This window comes from Nicotiana tabacum, chromosome 19, assembly GCF_000715075.1.
Source record: "Nicotiana tabacum cultivar K326 chromosome 19, ASM71507v2, whole genome shotgun sequence".
NCBI lineage: Eukaryota > Viridiplantae > Streptophyta > Magnoliopsida > Solanales > Solanaceae > Nicotiana > Nicotiana tabacum.
This window is the reverse complement of record NC_134098.1, coordinates 29396242-29407468: the sequence shown is the minus strand read 5'-3', so window position 1 is coordinate 29407468 and position 11227 is coordinate 29396242.

The window sequence follows — 11227 nt, the reverse complement described above, 5'->3', positions numbered from 1 at the left end:
TTCACCCAAATACCACTCATATCTTTCACGATGTCTGAACCTATCGAACAACAGATCTAGGCTCACATATTTGTCCTCGATATTTCTCAAACCTCGACTGTTAGCCAAATCCAAAGCATCCAGGAAACTATAACTGGCATAGTAACAGGTAGTATTGGTCTCCTTCTTGTAAACGGCAGCTCTGTAAAACTAGTAACTTCTTCGAATGTGGGTACTAACTCACAATCAGCAAACTTGAACACCACCATAGACTGATCCTAGAACTCTATCAGCAGGAGAGTGATCACCATGTCTGCTAGGATGTTTAGCAAAGCGGTCAATGCCCCCAGGTGTGTCGGAATCTCATCTTCATGTTCTCGGCGGATGTTCTTCCACCACTTCGTCAACTTGTGTGGTGTTCCCATCACCATATTGTTCTCGGGGATGTTTTGGTTTATTTTCATTTTTGATGTGGGTAAAGAAAGGTTTTGGTAAGTGTTTGCTTTGGATCTTTAGGTGTCTCGCCAGGTTTGTTCATCTTTCCATGGAAGTTTTGTGGTTGGGTGCATGACCCGTTGACATCAGGGTGGTTTTCCTAATTGTGTGCCAAGGACGGACTCACCAAAGGTTTATGCAATATGACCTATTTTTACTAGAGCAGAGTATTTCCTACTTTTGAGTTGGACTGAAGACTGCAAGAAATTATGTCAGTTGACCTGACTAAGCCATTAACTGAAACTAAAGAGTTTTGAAAAAAGGCTCAGAGAGGTGTAAAAGATAACCCTCGCATGCCATTGTATGTGATAGTGTACGGCCAAGACTCGATATGAAGAAGTGTGATGACAGCATATGTAAAGCACTAAGAGATAAGGGTGTAGTAATAATAAGCACGATAATAAGCATAAAGGGCAAATAAGCAAGTAAGCATGTAATGGAAAATACAGTTAGAGCAATGTCAAAATAAACTTAAGTGCCAAATTTAGTCTTAGTGTGCTAAGTTCTTAACCTAAGTGTGAAATCCCCAGTAGAGTCGCCATGTTGTTGCACCCTATTTTGCACTAGTCAAAACAAGTTTCAACTTGTGGTTTCTCTGTTGTTGATGAAAGAGAGTCGCCACCTAATATTTAAAGGTATAATATGGTACCTATTTAATTACTAAAGGTCATATTCTTTATTAGTCTGCTAACCGATGAGATTATGGGTAAGGGTTCTTGTTCTTCGAAGGGGAAGGTGTTAGGCACCCCTTAAAATCTACCTGAGATAGCTCCATAGGACTTAGACTAGATTTAGGACTAACTGTCTGTACTATGCTTAACTAGTGTTTCAAGAATGTAGATTACCATATTAGGGCATAATACCTGTAAGGGAAGTGTGTAGTTTAAAGAGGATGGATTTAAATAAGAGTCTGAGAAAAATAATGTTAGTATATATATGTTTGAAAGAGATTTGAAAGATATGATGTTTGTATGAAAAATGTGTAAAAGAGAAACTAAGTTAAAGCACTTTGTTTCCTAAAGCATGGAAGTTCATATTACTCTAATGAGGTAAAAATATTATGAAAATAAACCTAAGATATACCTTGGTTTTAAATAGTAGGCTTGAAGAAAAATTGTTTGAAAGTCTTTGTTTTGGGGCAACAACACTTTGATTTTAGAGAGGAGTCGATTCCCTTTTTTTTTAGAAAAGTTAAACTCGTGATTCAGTTCTAGTTTTTCCTTTTGAAAGAGGGAATGCCGCCTTTTGTTAGGCCTTTGGGCTTCAAAAGCTTTAAGATAGAGTTAACAAAGCAGAATGAATTAATAACAGCTCACGATTAGAGGATGAGAAATTAATTGCTAGCTATTGCCTCTTTTAATCACAGGTTCTTTAAAACATGCCTTAAGCTATTTTATGTGAGTTAAAAGATAAACAAAACCCATTCAATCCAACATATAATTGTCATATACATGTGAGATAATACAACAAGAACTCAGTAAAGAATAATGACATAGTGAAACTATAGAATAACGAAAATAGTAAGTAAAGGAGCGAAGGAAAAGAAAGGACTCTGGTATTTTGGCTTCAAAGAGGCAGGCCCATCAGTAACAGGGACGCCAGCTGACTCTAGATTTCCAGTATATAACAATGCTGGATTTGGGCCTAAGTTCTTTTAGAACTCAGCCGGTCCAAGCCATTGTACATGTTCAACAAAGAAGAGAGAAAGTCATTAGAAAAACAATACTATATACATGCCCATATATGAAATTTTCAAGCAAAAATAAAGGAAATGTAACGATCCGGCCGGTTGTTTTGAGAGTATTAGCCCCGAACCCTTATTTATTATTTCCTCTATCTCATTTTGTGGTTTTGTGGCTCGCCAGGGAGGTTTGGTTTTTGGTTTCGGAGAGAATTGAGACACTTAGTCCCTAAAATAGATGTTTAAGTCATAGGAATTGATCGTAGTTTAATTTGTGTGAAGACAACTCCGGATTGGATTTTTGACAGTTCCAATAGCTTTGTAGGGTGATTTTAGTCTTAGGGGCATATCCGAATGTTGATTGAGAGGTCCGTAGGTCATTTCAGTGTTAATTGGCGAAAGTTGGAAAGTTAGGGTGATTTTTGGAAGGTTTGATCGGGGTGGACTTTTTGATATCGGGGTCGGATTCCAATTCAGGAAGTTAGAGTAGGTCCGTAATGTGAAATGTGACTTGTGTGCAAAATTTGAGGTTAATCAAACTTGATTTGATAGGTTTCGGCATCGGATGTAGAGGTTTGAAGTTTAAAGTTCATTAGGCTTGAATCCATGTGCAATTCATATTTTTAGCATTGTTTGATATGATTTGAAGGCTCGACTAAGTCCGTATAATATTTTAGGACTTGTTTGTGTATTCGGACGGGGTCCCGGAAGCCCCGGGTGTGATTCGAACTTGAATCCGGAACAAAATTAGACTTGGTGCACAGCTGAAGCATTGTTGTGTCTGATGAAATCGCACCTGCGCATTTTGGCCCGCAGGTGCGGCACCGCAGAAGCGGCCATCAAGCTGCAGAAGTATAATTTGGACTGCCCAGTTGAGACCGTAGATGCTGTCAGGGTCTAGCAGAAACGGACTCGCAGAAGCGAGCGTCTGATCGCAGAAGCGGATGGGCTTGTCTGGGCTGTGGTCGCAGTAGTGGAAGGTGCATCGCAGATGCAGGCTTGTAGGTGCGAGCCCTGGTCCGCAGAAGCGAAAAGCCTGGATATAAATGGAATCTGCACCTGTGATGTTTTTTTCGCATGTGTGACTGAGAGCTCGTAGAAGCGACATCACTGGGAAGAAAAGGGCTAAGTTCGAGGGTTTGATTTCATTCTCCATTTTTTATCCTAGAGAGTTCGGATTGAGGCGAAATTTTGAAGGATTTTCAGAGGAAACATTTGGGTAAGGATTCTTGACTTGTTTTTGATTAATTTTCACTAAGATATCATTTATTCTTCATTTAATTAAGGATTTGGGTTGAGAAATTTGGGGAAAATGTGGAAACCTCCTTAGGCCGAAATTTGAGTTTTTAATCGATATTTTTGTATCGGATTTGAGTAATATTTATATGGGTGAACTCGATATTAAATAGGTGTTAGTATTTTGTAACTTTTACCCGATTCCGAGACGTGGGTCCGGGTCAACTTTTTGGGGAGATTTCCTAATTTCTTGTTAAAGGCATGATTTCATTATTTAGATTAGTTTCTTATAGTGATATTTATAGTATGTAATTGCTTTTGACTAGATTTGGGCCATTCAGAGTAGGAAAGTCGAGGTAAAGGAATTCTTATTAACTGATTTTGCTTGATTTGAGGTAAGTGACTTGTCTAACTTTGTGTAGGGGAAAATCCCCTTAGATTTTGATACTGTTATGGTATTTGAAATACGTGAAGGCCGTGTACACGAGGTGACGAGTGCGTACTCGGGTTTAATGTTGAAAAAAATCAAGTTCTTGCTGAGTAGTCTTCTTGTAATTCCTTAACCGAGTTGCTTTAGCATGTGTAGTCATCATGCTTAGCCTAATATCACATATCTACGTGTATTCATTTTTACTTGCAATCTATGCAACATGCTTAGTTGAATTCCTATTTCCTTGATTTTGTATGCAGTCTTTAACTATAGGATTCCTTGCTGTAAATTCATTGTTCCATCGGTTATCAGTTGTGTATTTACTTTTGGGACTACAAGGCAGTACATCGGGAGCTCCCCAGCTGCATATTTACTTTTGGTACTACGAGGCGGTACCTCGGGAGCTCCCCTATTGCATATTTACTTCTTGGACTATGAGGCGGTACCTCGGGAGCGCCCCTGTTGTTTACCTCTATTTGCTGTGTTGTTACCTTTCTATAATTTCTCATTGTTAAATTCTTAGTCATTACATTATATTATTATATCTTCTGCCTTGTTTCCTTTTTATTCCAGTAGGGACCTGACCTGATCTCGTCACTACTCTACCGAGGTTAGGCTTGGCACTTACTGGGTACCGTTGTGGTGTACTCATGCTACTCTTCTGCACATCTTTTTGTAGAGATCCAGGTTCTTCCTACCAGGCTAGATACCAGTGAGCTAGCCCGTACATGGAGACTTCAAGGTATATCTGCCAGCGTTCGCAGACCTCGGAGTCCCCATCTATCTCTATGATGTTTCTTTCTTTATTTCCATTAGACTCTGATGTATCGAGACACTTAGCATTTTCTCTTTAGAGCATGTGACTTATATCTCACCAAGTTTTAGGATTTTATGTATGGAGTTTTGGTAGATTCCTTTTATGATATTGTTGGGATGCTCAAGTTCTAATCTCTTATTTACTGTTTCCGCGTATTGTTTAGGATTACCTAGTCTTAGAGACTAGGTGCCGTCATGAAAATCCACGAAGGGAAATTGGGGTCGTGACAAGTTGGTATCAGAGCCCTAGGTTCGTAGGTGTTATGAGTCACAAGCAGGTTTAGTAGAGTCTCGCGGATCGGTACGGAGACGTCTGTACTTATCTTCGAGAGGCTATGGAACTGTTAGGAAAAGCTTCACTTCTTTGATTCCTTATCGTGCGAGATTTTGACTTCGGACTCTAAACTTATGTGTTTCTATTCTCTCATAGATGGTGAGGACACGTACAGCTGGATCGAATGACAAGACACCGGCATCCCCTACTACAGTCGCGAGAGGCCGAGGTAGAGGCCGAGGACGTCCACGTGGTGCATCCAGAGAACCCGCAAGAGCTGCTAAAGAGGAGCCACCAGTAGCTCCAATTAGAGCGCAGGCACCTGAGACGCCTGTTACTGCACCAGCTCTTCAGGAGACCCTCGCCCAGTTTCTAAGTATGTTCAGAACTTTGGCTCAGGAAAGGTTGGTACCACTTGCTCCTGCCATATCTCAGGCCGGGGGAGGAACATAGACTCCCGCCGCCCATACCTCAGAGTAGCGGGTCTAGGTCGACCAGGTTACAGAGGTTATACCAGTGCAGCCGGTAGCCCCAGTCCGGGCCGAGGCTAGGGCAACAGTTTTTGAGGAGGAGGAGCTCAGGTTCGAGAGGTACAAGAAGTACCACCCTCCTACTTTCAGTGGCTTAGCTTCAAAGTATGCCCAGGGTTTTCTTGAGGAGTTCCACCGTATCCTCCATACTATGGGTGTTGCAGAGTCTAGTGGGGTTTCTTTCACTACGTTCCAGCTTAGAGGAGCGGCCTATCAGTGGTGGCGAGCATACGAGTTGGGTAGTCTGGCCGAGGCAGCTTTACTCACTTGGACTCAGTTCTCGGATAAGTTCTTGAGTGAGTATGTTCCCCAGAGCCTCAAAGATGCATGGCGCGCATAGTTTGAACAGTTGCGCCATGGTTTTATGATCGTGTCGGAGTATGCGGACTGGTTCAGTAATTTGTCTAGACATGCACCTGCCTTGATTGCTACTGTTTGAGAGAGGGTTCATCGATTTATCGAGGGGCTCAACCCTAGTATCAGGTTTAGCATGGCTCGAGAGTTGGAGATGGACATCGCATACCAGCAGGTAGTGGGAATTGCTATGAGATTGGATGGTATGTTGATTCGGGAAAGAGAGGAGAGAGAGGCCAAGAGGTCTCGAGAGTCTAGCACATATAGTGGTACTCGTGCCCTAGCTGCAGCTTATCATGGTAGGGGCTATGTGAGTCGTTCTGTTCATTCAGCACCTCCAGTCGCCAATGGTATTTCGGCCACTCCTAGGCCCCATGCTCCCTATTATGCACGCCGGTGTCTAGCGCACCTCCTACATGGGGTACTTTTAGCGGCCAATCCAGCTTATTAGGACCGAGCCAGTCACAATAGTCACGTCCTCCGAGAGCTTATTTTGAGTGTGGTGACACTTGTCATGTAGTGAGGGATTGCCCCAGACTCGGGAGGGGTGAACCTCCGCAGGCTACTCAGGCTCTGCATATTCCACCGGGTCCTCAGGCTTCTCAGTCCATGGTTGCCACACCAAATGCCACCCTACCTGCACAGCCAGCTATAGGTGGAGGTCGATCAGGTAGAGGTCATCCTAATGGGGAAGGCCAGGCCAGATATTATGCTCTTCCTGCTAGGATGGAGGCAGTTGCATCTGACTCTGTCATCACATGTATTGTTCCGGTCTGTCATAGAGATGCATCAGTCTTAGTTGATCTAGGCTCCCCTTATTCCTATGTGTCGTCTTATTTTTCTCCGTATTTGGGCATATCCCATGATTCTTTGAATTCTCCTGTCTATGTGTCTACATCCGTGGGAGATTCTATTGTTGTTGACCGTGTGTATCGGTCGTGTTTAGTTGTTATCAGTGGTATTGAGACCAGAGCTGATTTATTAACTGCTCAGTATGGTGGATTTTGATGTTAGTTTGGGCGTGGACTGGTGCCCTATCATGCTATCCTTGAATGTCACGCCAAGATGGTGACATTGGCTATGCCAGGTCTACAGCGGCTAGAGAGGGGAGGTACCTTAGATTATTTTCCAAGCAGAGTTATTTAATTTCTAAAGGGTCAGTGGATGGTTGAGAAGGGGTGTGATGCGTATCTAGCTTATGTGAGAGATGTCAGAGTTGATACTCCTACCGTTGAGTCAAATCCAGTAGTGAGGGATTATCCAGATGTATTCCCGGCGAATCTTCCGGGCATGCCGCCCGACAGAGATATTGACTTTGGTATTGATTTGTTATCGGGCACTTATCCCATTTCTATTCCACCCTATCGTATGGCCTAGCAGAGTTGAAAGAGTTAAAGGAGCAGTTGCAAGAGTTGCTTGATAAGGGATTCATTCGGCCTAGTATGTCGCTTTGGGGTGCTCCTGTCTTGTTTGTAAAGAAGAAGGATGGTTCTATGCGAATGTGTATTGATTATCGCCAACTGAACAAGTTTACAGTGAAGAACAAGTATCCATTGCCTCATATTGATGACCAATTTGATTAGCTTCAGGGTGCAAGGGTGTTCTCTAAGATCGACTTGCGTTCTGGATATCATCAGTTGAAGATTCGGGGAGCCAGATATCCCGAAGACTGCTTTCAAGACTCGGTATGGTCATTACGAGTTCCTTGTAATGTCTTTTGGGTTAAGCAACGCCCCAACAGCATTCATGCACTTGATGAACAGTGTACAGCCCTGCCTTGACTCATTCGTCATTGTGTTTATTGACGACATTCTGGTGTACTCTCAGAGTCGGGAGGATCATGAGCAGCACCTGAAGACTGTGCTCCAGACTTTGAGAGAGAAGAAGTTATATGCAAAATTATAGAAATGTGAATTCTGGCTAGATTCAGTAGCATTTTTGGGTCATGTAGTATCAAGTGAGGGGATCAAGGTAGATCGAAGAAGATTGAAGCAATGCAGAGTTGGCCAGACCGTCCTCAGCTACGGAGATCCAGAGTTTTCTTGGCTTGGCGGGGTATTACCGTTGATTTGTAGAGGGTTTCTCGTCTATTGCAGCACCTACGACCAGATTGACCCAGAAGGGTGCTCCGTTCAGGTGGACCGAGGAATGTGAGGAGAGCTTTCAAAAGATCAAGACAGCTTTGACTACGGCCCCAGTGTTAGTATTTCCTACTGGTTCGGGGCCCTATACAATGTATTGTGATGCATCGCGCATTGGTCTTGGCGCGATGTTGATGCAGGATGGTAGGGTGAATGCCTACGCGTCCTGACAGCTGAAGGTGCATGAGAAGAACTATTATGTCCACGACCTTGAGTTAGCATCTATTGTCCACGCCTTAAAGATCTGGCAGCACTATTTGTACGGTGTCCCTAGTGAGGTCTACACCGATCACCGGAGTCTACAGTATCTGTTTAAACAGAAGGATCTTAACTTGCAGCAGCGGAGGTGGTTGGAGTTTCTTAAGGATTATAACATCACCATTCTTTATCATCCCGGGAAGGCCAATGTGGTGGCTGATGCCTTGAGTCGCAAGGCGGAGAGTTTGGGCAGCTTAGCATATCTACCGGTAGCAGAGAGGCCTTTAGCCTTAGATGTTCAGGCCTTAGCCAACCAGTGTGTCAGGTTGGATGTCTCCGAGCCGAGTCGAGTTTTGGCTTGTATGGTTTCTCAGTCTTCTCTTTATGATCGTATCCGAGAGTGTCAGTATGATAACCCCTATTTGTTTGTCCTTAAGGACACAGTTCAGCATGATGATGCCAAGGAAGTCATTATTGGAGATGACGGTGTATTACGGATGCAGAAAAGGCTATGTGTGCCCAATGTAGATGGTTTACGTGAGTTGATTCTCCAAGAGCCTCATAGTTCGCCGTACTCCATTCATCCGGGTGCCACGAAGATGTATCAGGACGTGAGGCAGCACTATTGGTAGAGGCGGATGAAGAAGGACATAATGGAATATGTAGCTCGCAGCCTTAATTTTCAGCAGGTGAAGTGTGAGCATCAGCGGCAAGGTGGATTGCTTCAGAAGCTAGAGATTCCGGAGTGGAAATGGGAGCAGATCACTATGGATTTCATTGTTGGGCTCCCGCGGACTCAGAGGAAGCTCGTTGCAGTTTGGGTGATTGTGGATAGATTGACCAAGTCAGCTCATTTCATTCCTGTGGTTACTAGTTACTCTTCGGAGTAGCTGGCTCAAGTTTATATTCGTGAGATTGTCAGCTTTCATGGCGTACTGGTATTTATCATCTCTGACCGGGGTATGCAGTTTACATCATGGTTCTGGAGAGCCGTATAGCATGAGTTGGGTACTCGGGTGGAATTGAGTACATCATTTCACCCTCAGACAGACGGACAATCCGAGCGCACTATTCAGATATTGGAGGATATTCTTCGTGCGCGTGTGATGGATTTTGGGGATGTATGGAATAAGTTCTTGCCACTGGCAGTTTTTACCTACATCAACAGTTATCAGTTGAGCATTCATATGGCACCGTATAAGGCTTTGTATGGTAGGCGGTGCCGGTCTCCAGTGGGTTGGTTCGAGTAGGGTGAGGCTAGGATATTGGGTACAGACTTGGTTCATTATGCTTTGGAAAAGGTTAAATTAATTCAGGATCGACTTAGTACAACCCAGTCCAGACAGTAGAGTTATGCGGATCGGAAGGCTTGCGACGTTACATTCATGGTTGGGGAGAGGATATTACTCCGGGTTTTGCCGATGAAGGGCATTATGAGGTTCAGAAAGAAGGGAAAGTTGAGCCCTTGGTGTATCATACCTTTTGAGATTCTTGAGAGGGTTGGAAAGGATGCTTACAGACTTGCACTACCACCCAGTCTCTCTGCAGTTCATCCTGTGTTCCATGTTTCCATGCTTCGGAAGTATCACGGCAATCCGTAGCACTTGTTAGATTTCAACTCAGTCCAGCTGGACAAGGATCTATCTTATGTTGAGGAGCCAGTGGCCATTTTGGACAGACAAGTTCTAAAGTTCAGGTCAAAGAACATCGCTTCAGTGAAGGTTCAGTGGAAGGGTCATCCGGTCGAGGAGGCGACTTGAGAGACCGAGCATGATATGCGTAGCCGTTATCCTCATCTTTTCACCACTTCAGGTTTGTCTCTATACTCGTTTGAGGACGAACGTTTATTATAAGAGGGGGAGGCTGTAACGACCCAGCCGGTCGTTTTGAGAGTATTAGCCCTGAACCCCTATTTATTATTTCCTTTATCTCATTTTGTGGTTTTGCGGTTTGCCAGGAGGTTTGGTTTTTGGTTTCGAAGAGAATTGGGACACTAAGTCCAAACAATAGAAGCTTAAGTCGTAGGAATTGACCGTAGTTTGATTAGTATGGAGACAACTTCAGCATGGAGTTTCGACAGTTCCAATAGATCCGTTGGGTAACTTTAGTCTTAGGAGCGTGTCTGGATGTTGATTGGGTGGTCCGTAGGTCATTTCGGCGTTAATTGACGAAAGTTGGAAAGTTGGGTGATTTTTGAAAAGTTTGACCGGAGGTGGACTTTCTGATATCAGGGTCGATTTGCAATTCCAGAAGTTTTAGTAGGTTTGTAATGTCAAATGTGACTTGTGTGCAAAATTTGAGGTCAATCGTACTTGATTTGATAGGTTTCGGCTTCGGATGTAGAGGTTTGGACTTTAAAGTTCATTAGGCTTGAATCAATGTGCAATTCGTGTTTTTAGCATTGTTTGATGTGATTTGAAGGCTCGACTAAGTCCGTATAATATTTTAGGACTTGTTTGTGTATTCGGACGGGGTCCCGGGGCCCCCGGGTGTGATTTGGACTTGAATCCGGAATAAAATTGGACTTGGTGCACAGCTGAAGCATTGTTGTGTCTGGTGCAATCGCACCTGCGCATTTTGGGCCGCAGGTGCGGCACCGCAGAAGCGGCCATCGAGCCGCAAAAGTAGAATTTGGACTGCCCAGTAGAGACCGCAGATGTGGTCAGAGTCCCACTGAAGCAAGAGTATGATCGCAGAAGCGGATGGGCTGGTCTGGGATGTGGTCGCAGAAGCGGGAGATACATCGCAGATGCGGGCTCGCAGGTGTGAGCCCTAGTCCACAGAAGCGAAAAGCCTGGCCATAAGTGGAATCTGCACCTGTGATTTTCCGCAGGTGCGGCGTCACCGGTATGACTGAGAGCCCGCAGAAGCGAAATCGCTGGGCAGAAAAGGGCTATGTTCGAGGGTTTGATTTCATTCTCCATTTTTTAACCTAGAGAGCTCGGTTTGAGGCAAAATTTTGAGGGTTTTTCAGAGGAAACATTTAGGTAAGGATTCTTGACTTGTTTTTGATTAATTTTCACTAAGATATCATTTATTATTCATTTAATTAAGGATTTGGGTTCAGAAATTTGGGGAAAAGGTGAAAACATC